The following is a 14,096-nucleotide window of genomic DNA, read 5'->3' as shown; positions in this document are numbered from 1 at the left end:
CCATTACAAAATAAATTTGTTAAGAGATTTAATCTGAACACAAAGTGAAATTGACGATGATTCTCTATGGCTAGAATCTAAAATAGGATTGCGACTGAGATATTTGTCACAATCTTCTATTTTGCAAGAGGCTTAAGTGTTAATATTGGCATTTCGCCCATAACGGTAAACGATGCAACTGTTAGTTTCAAACTCAACCGGAGTTATATTGCTTTCAATAGGAGCAAAGTGTATAGACAACAATAAGTATCGATTTGTATTCCGTAGGCAAATAATTAGGCATGTAATTATAGTCTGACATAGCGAGTAATTGCTAAGTCAACCAAGAACAGCCTTCGTGCGAAACTCCAACAATTGAGGAGTGGGTGATCAGTTTTGTATAGTTGTTCACATGCGTTACGAACGATAATTCATTGTCAATTTTATTCCGTCTAGTTACGTATTATTTGTCATAATAATACTAGGGGCACAGTAATCACGAGTGATATACATAACGGGTTAAGAAACTCATGTACTTACATATATATCAGTCTGGCATAATATGTTTTATTAAGAACAGAAATGCATTAAAATGATTAAGCCCTCTTTTGCCAATCCATAACATTCCTTTGCTGATATTATGTATACAACAAAACATTGTTTTTGTTGCTTGTTTACAATCCAAACAGTGCGAACCATACATTCCAGCCGGCCACAAATCATTTCCATATTTATTCCGACATCTGTGTTTGACATTTTGGCATAAGCCTGCTGCTGGCAGAGATTAATTCATAGGGCTATGTCCACTTTTCAGGTTTCCTTGTACGGCCAACCAACGACATAGATACATCAATACATCGATCCTTGTCTTTGTGATGTTGGACGTAAAGAACTTCAAGGCGAAGTGTCCTCCGCCAGTCATACTTATTGACAATTGACAAATCTGTGTGCGGAAAAGCGAACCAGCATACCTATAGAATATTCATTTGATTGATGGACGTGACTTGACGAGGGTGCTTGTCAATGAGTCTGATGCTAAGCGGACAACGCCAATGATTGATTTTTGTTATTGTCGGAGGCCGGTTCTGGTAGCGACGTGTAGAGACAAGTGGTTTTTACATGTCGACGACCTTAAACTCACAGAAATAGAAAAACTATAATATTGCCAGTGCGTGTGATGAGCCATGCGACAACACAAATAGCAAAAAAGAGATTAAGGCTTGCTAGCGAATAAGTGGATACCTAGTATAGAAGAGACCGAATATATGTAACTATCCAAAGTAAAATATTTACCCTGAACTATTATAAATTTTAAAACATTATAAGTATCGCATTTTTATATTAGTACCACCTTATAATATTTCAAAAAAGTTTACATGGTTATATATAATTCTATTGACAGAAAGAAATCAGCCTTAGAAAATAAAATGAAATTGAGTTAAGACGTTTTTAACTTTAACCTATAATTATTTTTCTTTTATTTAGGATACAAAAGATAAAGATTATGCAATACGTTATTTTTTTTTTAAATCTTTATTTAAGGAGCTTGGTCGATATTTCGCGACTATGTCGCTCCATAATATTACGTTATTTACATTAATGTTTTTGTGAACATTTAAGGTGTTATATAGGCGGCACTAACACTTTTGTATATTGGCGTGCATGACTGAATACTGTATAAACTAAATAACACCTATCGTAAACATTGCGCGGCACTCGACTGCGAATCCAGAAATGGGTCAGTATTATTAATTGGGGCAACAGTTTAGCGCGATCAGGTATCTCCTGAATTCCATGAAATGAATAAATTCAGTTCTAATGAAAACGTGCGGTCTATTACATATTGCGAGAAGCGAAATACGATGCCATTGTTGGCACGGCCGACGGCCGGATATTTGCAATTGCAAATTGAACTATCGAGTAATTTCAATATACAAGTTCCGATGTTTTCGATTACTCAGTTCTAAATGTCACGAACTATACACTCCTGACGAGGTAGGAAATTTAATTATCTGTGACATGTGGAAGTGGCACGTTAAAACGATGTTCCATTTCTAGATATTTCTGATACGGTTATTGGCAAAATTTTACTTTAGCGATTGGTAGCGAGATTTAAAGCAAGCTTTAAACTGATAAAATACATGGCTGAAGATCGAATTGTATTACTATATTAACTACTGCTAAATACCAGTAGCATGACGAACTCTGGCCTAAGTTTTGTGATGTAACTCATAAAACATTATACCAAAATACAAGTAAATAAAATTGTTCTTCCAAGCTCGTGAAGTAATAACAAGGTAGGTTCGTTTTATCATCTCAGATGCCAATTAAGGTATATTCACCCCAATGAGACGGTTTCCTGTCTCGCACGCCGCCATTAAACAGGGGAAGATCACGAGATGGGGGAAAACTAAGAAATTTCCCCCGAGGGAGGTTGCACACTCGCCTGTAACAGATTGCAATTTGTTTTGCTAACCTGTGTTGTTCATTGGTAAACTACCGTGTGATACGACGATTAAACAACGATATCAAAACCTAGTAGAACAAATTCGTACGATTGTTCATACTAAGGTCACACAGGTTCATCACTATTTACCTTATAATATATAAATATTTTACTCATACGTTCGAACAATTATAATTCTATAAAATGTACTGTTTAAATTAAGCTTGTTTCATGCTCCTTAGATACATTTATTGAAACTGAATTGTTACATTGTTGTTAAAAGAAAGCGTTTCGTGAGATGTCCACATAAAAATATCGTTGTAGTTAGACCATCGTATATATGGTATATATGGGTATGTGAACGGCTGTCTACGAGGGTTCGTTCCGGGGAGGGAATAAGCGGTTGAACTGAACACGTCAATGAATATTTGATACCACTATATGCCGACACAGACCGTGCAGCTTTGTTGTAAAACTGTATAAAACTTGACATTCGTTTTATTAAATCTTTCGATTACTCACTTAGTATATTTAAAAAAAAATCTAGGTGTTTTGTGTACTCAATTTTACGGTATATTATTTAAATACTAACAAAGATCATTATAATTATACTGAGTGGATATTTTTTTAATAACTCGATCCTTAAACGTATAAGAATGAATCGTATAAGTAACGTTGGTGTGCCACCATAAAATTAAATTAGATACGTTTATAATCAATTTTATAGCCGCCGCTTGTGTGAATGAGAAGACATTTTGCATTCAATCCAGCCTCCGCAAGAGGATTTAGTCAAACTCGTAAAAGCGTAGCATCAAATGAGACTTCACCGTGTATATATACTTGCCTTTAAACGACTTGGGTTACAATCATATATTTCTATGGAATAAGTTATTGCCGAAATATACTTTCGTGTATTTTAATTTTACATGTTCTTTAGTTATGCTCTTCGCCAACGTGGATTATTAGAATTAAGAACTCTTCTTAATTATAGTGAAGGCTTTACAATTTCGAAGGGCTTTAAAATGCTATTTGTTACATATATGTATAAGCCGAAAATACACAAGTGCCACACGAATCTAAGTCTCGAAAGAAATGGTAATAAAATAAGCATTATATTAGCTGTTAAATAAAATTTACTTGAATCTCGTGAAACAGGTCCATAATATTTTGTCGTAGTCCTGTTTTATAGTCGATGACAGCACTACTAGACAATTGTGTTACCTGCAGTATTATCAGAAGATAGAAAGGCTTCTTCGCATTTGTAGTGCAGTAGTAACACAGTTATACAATAGTACTAAACTAGAAACGATTCGGTATAGAAAAAATATCATGTTTTTACGGATCAGTAGACTATATCTATCTGTCTTTTTATAAATAAAAATTTTATCTTATGATTCTACAAACTAAAATTTTAATTGACATTCTGCTACTATGAATCTCGGTATTGCTTTGGTATCTTTTTTGACATGAGTTAACTTAGTGTCGATACGAGCGGTTTAAAAGAATATTTTTCTTAATTTTATGATGATACGGAAATCATAGGCACATGTGTTATTCGCAATTGACTGATATGTATATATATAGATATAAAATAGTGCAAGCGTATTGGTCTTTATTTTATAGATATTTTTGTAAATGTCCGGCCAGATTTATGACACATAATCGACATGCATCTCAATATTAACATTATACTATATCTATACATGTATTACAAGGTCGTGGTTAAGTCTATACGATTCACGCGACTATCAGTTAAGATTTGTGTGATTTTCAACATATGAGTTATATTCTTATATAATAATTTGCAATTATTAGAACTTATCACTTGAATGAAATTGTTATATGAATAATTTCTTAAGGTTTAATTAAAATTCCATTAGAGCTCAAGAAGTTATTCCGATAATACCACGTCTTTCGAGTTGTGGAACAGGTTTCCTGGCGAATTAGTTGGGTGTTGTTGCGCCTGATGGCCACCTATCGACCGATCTTACTTTCTATAAAAGGAAATCGAAATTATCTCAATACATGGAGCATTCCGTTTCTCTCAGTACTTGTCATTATTACAGAACCATTGCTCACCCAGTTTTACTTTTATTATGCTTTGGTTTACGAATCCGTAAGAAAGCAATGTATCGGACTAAGTTCAATGACTTCGGATTAATATTTAATGATTCCTAGTAGCTATTCCCTATGCTTTGCTTTATATGTATATATATATATATATATATATATATATATATGTAAGGTGCTTCGCGAGAATTATTACTTATTTGATGGAAGAAGCTAGTTTCAAAAGGGTGTCTTATGACTATTGACATGCCTGTGAATAAATCTCGTTTTGATCGTTTCCTAGTGATGCGTCCGCGTCCCTTCCATCACATTGAGTGTCACATCCGATTGTATTAGGCACAAGCTCAATTGGTCGCTCACACCCGTCAGCCGTCACCGATTCAATCATCCAAACGGCTACCAAATGCTCTATTTACGGGGTTCATTGTTTTGAACATGACCTGATGTACTGAAATATCTATCTTTATTGAGTTGTCTCGGTGGCAGGTCGCAGCCGCGAAATTCGATTTCCTGTTTCTATTAGCGAGCCGGCGGGCACGATGCTCATAGTTTTATTGAATCTATGCTTATGAAGGAGGGACTCCAGAAATTGTTTCAGTAAACTTTGACCGCAAACACTCTCAAATCTTACTTTGTTTGCCGACAAAGGTTCCTAAGAGGTTCGACGACCCGGCGTATAATGCGGTACGTGAAAAAAATGTCGGTGGCAAGTTGTCGGTAATTCATTTGGAACAAAGGAAGGGAGTGAACGTTTGAATGAACACAAAGCACGGTTAATTGCCAAGTGGCAATGTATCTAGTTTGCCTTAGATGGAGGCAGATCTTCGCTTAGAGCGATATAAATAGCGAGGCGGACCGGGCCACAGATGTAAAGTGGACACCAGTTTTAGAAGTGTTTGCTTCTATTCCGAACAAGTGTAAATAAATCTAGCGAGTCACTTTCGTTTCTGTCGGCCGTGTCCGCGTCGCCTTGTCCTGTCACTTGCGTACGAGTGCTGTATACAACACTATACACTGTGCAGTGTACCGGCATAGAGTACCTATCACGTGGCAATCATTCAAGATTTATATAAGTCGCTTACACGTCTGACGCCGATAAGCGGAAATAAAATTAATACTCTCCGCTCCATGTTAATTATTTCATATGAATGTTCGCAAGTAATATTCTATGACTACTTTGTATTTCTGAGCATTAACTTTCTATTCTAACGACATAAATTAAGCTACTGTTTTGATTAAATTATTGCTTGTTTCAAATAATATACCTAAAACTATCCACAAGATGAAATTGACTAGAAAAAAATTGCCAGAAATATAAAAAAAACAAAAACAAATCGAATTGCTGTATTATGGCTCGCTGTACATTTTTTTTATTTCAACATAAATAGCTAAAGAGTGCGCTCTCATTAATCTCTCTCTCATTAACATGTAACCTCCGGTAGTGCCTATTAATTATTTTGAAATTCGGTTTGTTTAACCACTCAGCTGTAATCTGATAAATGTAAATGTACATTACCAACTGAATCAATATGAACGCGGTGAAATGACGCTTCGAAACATGTTAGTGTTGTACTAGGCTTCAAGTAATGCAGAGCAAACAATATCGATGTTATCATATTAAATGTACTTATCTCATTGTAGTTATGAGTACTATTTAAAGTCTAATTAGTGTCACACCTAAAGTTGCAATTCATCTGCAACTTTCCTTTCGTAATATCAAGTCTGAGACAATAACAATGTGACTTGTGATTCATTGTGAATTCAAGTGTGTAAATTGCTTAACGTTATAGAGCGCGTAACCGTCTATAAATCTCGGGGGGAAATCTATTTAAGTAAATCAAAGGAAACGTTCCGAAACTAAGAATAGACGTTATCCTCCCATCTGGAGGATAAGCACGGGTTGAGTACGTATGTCGCTGCGGAATTCTGCGGACTGTTGCGCACCCGGCCGTAACCCAAGAGTTAAGTTTCAAAGTAATATTCAATTGCACCGAGCCATGAGACACAATGCGTAAAGGGTAGGCAGGTAGCCACGTGTCCTCGCTCTGTGGTCACGTTCCTATGTGTCGGTGAATTCCTTACGCATCGGGACTAAAATTTTCCCACGGCCTTACGATACACTCTGTGCTAACATACATGAAAGACTAGCCTTAATGTATGTTCTTATTGTTCGTGCATGTTAGAAAGAGATACAAGTGTATAGAAGTTCACAATGCCTAATTTAACATGTGAAGTGTAACGCAATAGTGTTCTGGCCACATGACCGCTGCGTAAGTAATTGTGTTGTGAGTAATCGTTTTCTTACTGACATTAATTCTGAGCGGACGGTATGATATAATACACACGGGTGCGATATACAATTTGATGCAACGTAATAAGCATGGCGCAAGCCGGCGGCGCGGGCGAACCAAAACAAATGTACGCGACACCGTTACACCACTTCGCGGAATTAAATAAAGTAAAAAAGACAGCAAGCAACGGTAATCTTTGTTCGCGGCCTAAGGTCGAAACCCCGAGTCCACAGTAAGCCACCGCGGATACGCCAGATGTAACAGTCAGATTGTTCGATAGTAATTAGAACTATGCCACGACTGAAACGCTAGTTAGAGTCAACGGCCGAATGCATAACGTAACAACGCAACAGATTTTATCTCGGGTAACATGAGAGCTAAATGCGAACCGTGCAAAAAATAAGTGGCAAAAAGTGTCTGGAGTGTGTGCTCTAAAAGGTTAATAAATAACCGAAGTCGTCGTCACCTTTAATGCAGCCACATGGCACAGTTCTCGGCGAAACCATTCGGCTGTTTCTAAACAATATAAAAGCCAAGTGGTGATGTGCGGCGGCATTAATAATTCGTTTACTGCACACAGCGGCACAAACAATTACAATTAGTCCATGGGTTCACTTAAGACGTACAGTAATTAGTCACAGCAATTTAAAACTAGAACGGACGAAAGGACTTCCCGGTCATTCGTCAGCTCGAGGTACGCACTCGGCTTGCCAGCAGACAAAGTTTATCGCACGACGCGTTCCACATCAGAATTGGATCAGGTCGGCGCCAGTCCCAAAGGACTGGTATCGACGCCGTCGATGGCAAAAAATCGATACGCGGAAGCCATATCGATTCTATAAAACATAAGAAAAAGGTAAGTTTCTCTTCCAGGAATTCTTGAGGCACGGTAACCATTAACGTAAACAACAAAGCTGGAAAAAATAAGCGGTAACGTAGCTATTGTGCGTCCGCGCGGTGAAGACGGAAGGCTGGAGTCGTGGGAGTGAGCAGTGAGCGGCGCGCGGGAGCGACCTGCTCCGCCGCGGGAAACCGCCGCTCTATGCCCGCCTGTTCACATGTTCGCGACGACAAAAAACAAATTGTTCGAGTCTTAGCGATTGAAAACGCTCATACAATACACATACGTTCATTAATTATGCGCTATACACCACTGGAATTATATCTCGGTTCACTTTGAAATTTAGATCGTTAATATTTGTGATACTGGAAGGTGCATTATATTAAGTGTGTTTTCACTTAAGTCACGGACATAAAGTCACTAGTTCTTTGATGTTACAACGATATACGAGGCCTTTCCGAATGTTGACGAAATGATCAACATAATAATATTGTGTATAATATAGTGTAGTTCATGAGATGCAACTCGTGTACAGCTAAGTGTAATGTTGCATAAACAACATGATTTCATATAATAATAATCCACTCGTAGCCCACATCAAAGAGTATCGCATGCAATAAAATCGACGCTTTACGGCTTTTCAAAATATATACGTTATAGTCAAAGAAATCTCGTAGTGTTGCTAATTAGGAATCAATTTCACTTTGCATAGTTTTAAAATTTGAAGATTATTTTGCTAGGTTTGTGTGTCGCACAGGTGCGCCGGCGCGGGTGATTTGGCTTCGAGTTCCGATGCCTCAGGCACTCGAGCCAATGTCAATGTGAACATCACTACTGCACGGCCTTGACATCTTTATATGATACTTTACATCATGGTGCCATTCGATTACTTGATTATTTTTGGTTTCTATGATGTTTTTATAGGAGAGGGATGATAGAGAAGCATGGGTCAATTTGTGGTAAGTAAGCACTGCCGCCCATGACCACTCACAGATCTAGTGAAGAATCTTAAAAGAAAGAAAAGAGGATTTGACGGTGTGATGAAATGGAATTTGATTTCATATACATAGGCGAAACATGTATAGTGTTAGTTTTGAAAGGAACATCCAGTGTGTCAACAGAGATGTACTATACACTTCATAAAAAGTATCTAAAATACAAGATACAACATACTTGCACTTGGACCTTAACGCTGTTAATCATAACTATTGCATTTGTCTCGTCGGCAGGTTGTAAAATTAAAAATGTCTTTTCAATAAACGCAAAAAAAGTTTAGTAATATTTATGGGTTTAGCGGAAATATCTTGGTCGTTCGAAACGCAACAGTAAATTTGTTTTACGATGATTTTCTATAAGTTGCACTATCACGCTTGAGCCCATTCAATAATACGGCGTGTCTATAATATAAAAGTTCAATACCCAGTTGAAACTCACTATCATAAGGAATTTGATATAACACATATCAGTTTTTTACCGGTGGTGCAGGATCTTAAAATGATTTAGACTTCTGATATCATCATTATATGCCACGTGATGTCTATTATCCTACTGTTGGACATAATTCCAAACTGATGTGACATCGTTTTAATTTAAATTGTGTCATTACGTATTGATTTTTTCTTAATTAATTAGTATTTCATTAGAGTTATGCATACCCATTTTTATTTAACAATTTGGGTTGTCAGTAAGACTCGAAACATGAAATTTTTGTATGTTAATAAGTAGATATCATCGTAGTTACAGCGGATATTGTCATTTAACCGGTTTTATGAGTTATATAGTATTATCCTACAAGCCATCGTTTTATTTGTAGTTTATTATTTAAGAGATTATAGATATAACTCAAAAATAATAAAAAACACGTATTTTATTTTATAATATATTGCAACAAATATGGCAGTACTCATATTTAGTGGGAAAGAAAAAGCAAAGAAATTGGATTTGAAAGATGTAAAACAATTTTGTCAGTAAAAGACTAATGAATTTTTACGAGACTCTGTAATTTCATCCAAAGGAATGCGCAGTAAAATTTACATTACTGTCTGCATTGTGTCCACAAGAAACGAGCTTGAGATAAACATATGTATATTAAGGTGCAGTATAGCATAATAGCAGAAGATATTGCATTTTCGTTACATTTCAACAGATCAAAGCTAAATGATATCAAAGGAAGTGCATGTATTTTATATGAAGCTCTATGTTAACAGATCCTAATAGAGCAGTCGATTATCTTATGGAGTAAATCTACTCTTCGAAGTTAACAACAGTTAAGTAATTACAATTTGACGATAGTTTATATTTCTATAAAATTTTGTGTAACATCAAAATGTTCATTTATAAAAAAAAATATTACTAACAATGAAGTTAAAATATATGCACCACTTGAAAAAACGGTTGTAGATATTAATCATTGTGTTTATTACAATCTATGCTTATATGAGTTACAAGGAATATTGTATTCATTTTTTTAAATAGATTGAATACAATATCCAGGCTTTCGTCGGTAATATATTAGTTTCATAATTTTTATTCAAGTGTTCAATACGGTTACAAAGAGACTAAACCTTACAGATAAACGTAATTGAATGAAGAAGAATAGAGGAAACCTCGACGTAATAATATGTTGAGCTGGATTATAGTAATCTTACGAAATATTATGTTCCTTACAATACGCGACATAATAATGAAATGGTCTCTGTATCTACAGCGAGTTATGCAATTCAACAATCGTTCCTTGAACGTTCATTTACATGAAACTATAGAAATGTCATTAACACAGCTGCTTGCATTATGATAAATTGCACAAAGAACTTAAAGGATTTACGTAAACCGATAGAACGGTGAACAAAGATACAGAATAGATATATGATAATGTCAGTATAATTTAATGAAAATGTTAGTTCAGAGAAATTTTAAGAAAACCTTACCTTACAAACAGAGTATCGCATCGTCTTACTTTGTGCGTGAGATCAGAGATTCAAGCTTGTGAGACGTTTTATTACATTTTTTTATGTTAATTGACAAAAATTATGTCAATTTCTAGACTGGTGGCAGTAACGGGGGCATGTGCTCCAGTTAGTGTACTCCGACAGACATGTCTACTGTACAATTTATTTGACGGACAATGTGAAAGAGGTCGTCGCCACGTATTTAGCATTAACTTGCGTTATGTACACTATTTTTCACACTGACCTAGTATCGACAATCGGTAACAAGTGTCGGAGTGTTTAGCGCCTGATTTATTTCGTAAAATTCTCACTTAATTGTTACATTATTAATGATATCAACACGATAATTTACGCCCGCGATATACGCGCACGCGATCAATTGTACCCTAAGCAATGATTTCATTTATCCCATTAATATAATAAATCGGAATGCGTGTTCTGTTTATTTGTTGCTCAATCTTCCTACGTCGTAACTGATTGAGATGAAACTTTGCACATGGGCACGATTCCTTTACACCTCATGATACGTGATTCATAACTCACAAATATGGGAAATGTTCCAAGGAGCTTATGCGTTCGATATTTGAATAAGTTGTAATTTTCTGTCTTATTTTAAATAATGTAGGTAATAGTTTATCGAATTTGGAAAAAGCCAAGAGCGCTAGAGCGGTTTTACAACTAGCGATTCTGACTTGTAAAATTCTGTAAAGGTCAGTAACGGGACTGATTGGCTAGTCTTAATATTTTGACCAGCATTTGTGCCAATAAATATCTGGGAACCTAATAAACAGAATCCGAATATATTGCCAAATACTGTTCGATAGGGAGGAAATTGATTTGTACATGTTTTGAATGTGAGTCATTTTGACTTATGACATTGAATAACGTGTCGATATGTGGTGACCAATACTAAAAAACCCAATGGTTACGTTAGTTATTTTGCAACCGATGAAATGTAAGGAAACGGTGAAGTGAACCTGGTGATAAGTTCATGACCCTTGTTATTTGATAACAGAGGATTGCATAAACCATGTGTTAATGCGTAAAAACGCGATAAATATAAAAACATAAGCATGTGCGCGCAAAAGGACCCTGTACAATGAGTGAAGGGACAACACGGCCGACGATAATTCCACTCACAATATTTACACAAATCGTAATCTCGGACACAAATGTTGACTTGTCCATCTTATATCAGTCGAAATATTAAATTTGTGGTCATTATAGCAGTTGCTGAATGTAATAATTATACAATGTTGTAGCCGAGCACTTATTTTTAAGGTTTTAGACGAGTCTCCCTATTTTTCGTCGCTTGTAAAAGATTTCAACGCAAGTTAGAAACGATAGGTTTAAATATGACGGTGATTTTTGTTTGTTCCTTTTGTTATCTTTTGTGATGTTGCAATCTTATAGTAATATTAACTCAACAATTGTTAATTAATTTGTTTGTCATGTTATTGATGAAATTGGAATCAGTTTAAAGCAGGTAGATTGATTTTTGTCAATTAATATACATTATAATTAAGTTATTGCGCTTATTAATTTACGTTTAGCTTATTAAACATGTAATCAGGAACGTATCGCACGAATGTAAATCAGACAAAGCTATCAAGCATACTAAATTACATGATCTATGCAAACGATTAAACCAGAAAATCAATTAGTCAACTAATTAATGAATGTGAGTAAATAACAGTCCGATAAACGAACCTCTTTGACCCAATACAAACAGTGACATAGAAATCGTTTCGAATGCAGCAAATCGCACGACCTTCGTTCGGTAAAATGCGGTTCGCGATCTCCTCTCGCGGTATAAATCAGCTGGACGAGGTTCCTACATAAATAAATTAAAATTCAACGCGTACTCACCGTAAACAGACGGCCGTATTGAAAATAAACCGATCACCTCCAATGTGCGGGTCACAAAACAAAATAAACAACACAAAAACCAAAACTGTCAAGCGTGAAATGAAAGTGTACGCGACAAACGAACGTACGATATGTCAAAAACACCACTTTGTTACACGTTGTACGGACTGTGTCGGACGTGAGAAGTTTCGCTGCGGAGAGCGAACGCGTGTGCGTGCTGTGCGCTCGGCGGTCTCGAGTCGAATGCTCAGCGGGCTGCTCTCGCTCGGGAGGTGGCTAATGGCGCCTGCAGCCCGCTCCTCGCTACCGCCTGCCGCGACCGGCGAGCCTCGCCCGCTCCGCTCGTGCCCTCTCCTCCACTCTGCACAACGCAGTCAGTTTCCGTACGTTGATTTGGTGCAAAATAAAATTGCGTGCTAATATGCATATAATCGGAGATTTGGCGGTATCCGGCGAGGAGAACCAGCGGCGTTGCCGTCGTCTGATATACATTTACATTTATTGACATGTTAATAGTCATGCTTTGATTTACTTTGGTGGGAGTGAAATTGTTAAGTTTCAAAAATGGCTTGAATACTTGTGTAAGTGGCTCGTCATATCTGAGTCAAGGAATGATAGGTATGCTATTGTTATGTATGTATTCAAATTAAATTATTTAATGATGGCGGCTGGTAATAACCGATATTATACTAATGTTTCTATCTTATTAACTAAGAATTTTTTGAATTGTTATATTCGTACCAAAATTGCCTGTAGTTATATTAATTAGAAGCATTAAAACCCAAATGCATTAAAAGTGAATCTTAACCGGGTAACCGTTGATTGTTCTATAAGTGTTAGTTAGCAAAATCCTTTTTATTTCTATTTTAGTGATGTATTAATGAAAGTCCACATCTTGTTATTTACCTAATTCCGTTTACACTATCGACTATGTCAGAGATATAGACTTCATCATTATGTATGTACATAAAAATACTCTTAAAAACCTTAGGTATTTTTCGCCAAAGGAGATAATTTTAATTTCATCTTAGGTCTAAAAAATCTGGTATTTGTTCACTCAAGTTTGGACAAAATTAAGTTTTACGTATAATTTTGTTATTTCGATACATTTAATAAAATACATTACAGTAGGTACTTACCTCATTTTGTGCTAAGTCAAAAGACAATTATATTTATGAATATTATTTTAGACCTGTGTTAAGGCCTAAAATTATGTATTAATTTAGTGAAAAATTACATTGATTTATGTCAATCGATTCTAATAATTTTGTATCTGCTTTTAATCGTTTTATGATTTGTGTTTAATGAATAATTAATATGATTATATCAATTATATTTGGATATAGTCAAAACTAAATAAAATATCGATTTTTCAAACACCTGCAAAATATTAATTTTCTACACGAAACAGCACATTTACTCTAACGCAGCTACACATTCCTTTGAAGTTAATTAGACTTTGATTTTCATAATTGCTGTGGAATGCTCACAATTCGAGAAGCAGCTTTCGTGTCACGGGAGAAAGTCTGGAATGCTTAATTTGTTTTGCATACAGAGAAAAGAAATACCCCCTCAGGCCATTAGTTTAATTCATGCGAAGAGATTTCTGTGTATTTACGTGCTACCAGTGTCGCCAACTTTTTGTTTAAGTT

The 14,096-nt window shown here is 35.8% G+C and overlaps 1 protein-coding gene across 1 annotated transcript in view; it reads right to left on the bottom strand.

Moving 5' to 3' along the window:
- The window catches only part of LOC115443577, a 42,864-nt gene extending 30,099 nt beyond the window's left edge, over positions 1-12,765 (bottom strand). Inside the window, exon 1 of the mRNA XM_030169031.2 lies at positions 12,445-12,765. The gene's annotated coding sequence lies outside the window, so the exon portion shown is untranslated. The remainder of the gene's footprint in view (positions 1-12,444) is intronic.
- Between the last annotated feature and the right edge of the window lie 1,331 nt (positions 12,766-14,096).

Source organism: Manduca sexta, chromosome 12 (assembly GCF_014839805.1).
Source record: "Manduca sexta isolate Smith_Timp_Sample1 chromosome 12, JHU_Msex_v1.0, whole genome shotgun sequence".
In the NCBI taxonomy this organism is placed as follows: Eukaryota; Metazoa; Arthropoda; class Insecta; order Lepidoptera; family Sphingidae; genus Manduca; species Manduca sexta.
Note: the sequence above shows the minus strand (reverse complement) of the source record. Positions and strands in the feature narration are given on the sequence as shown.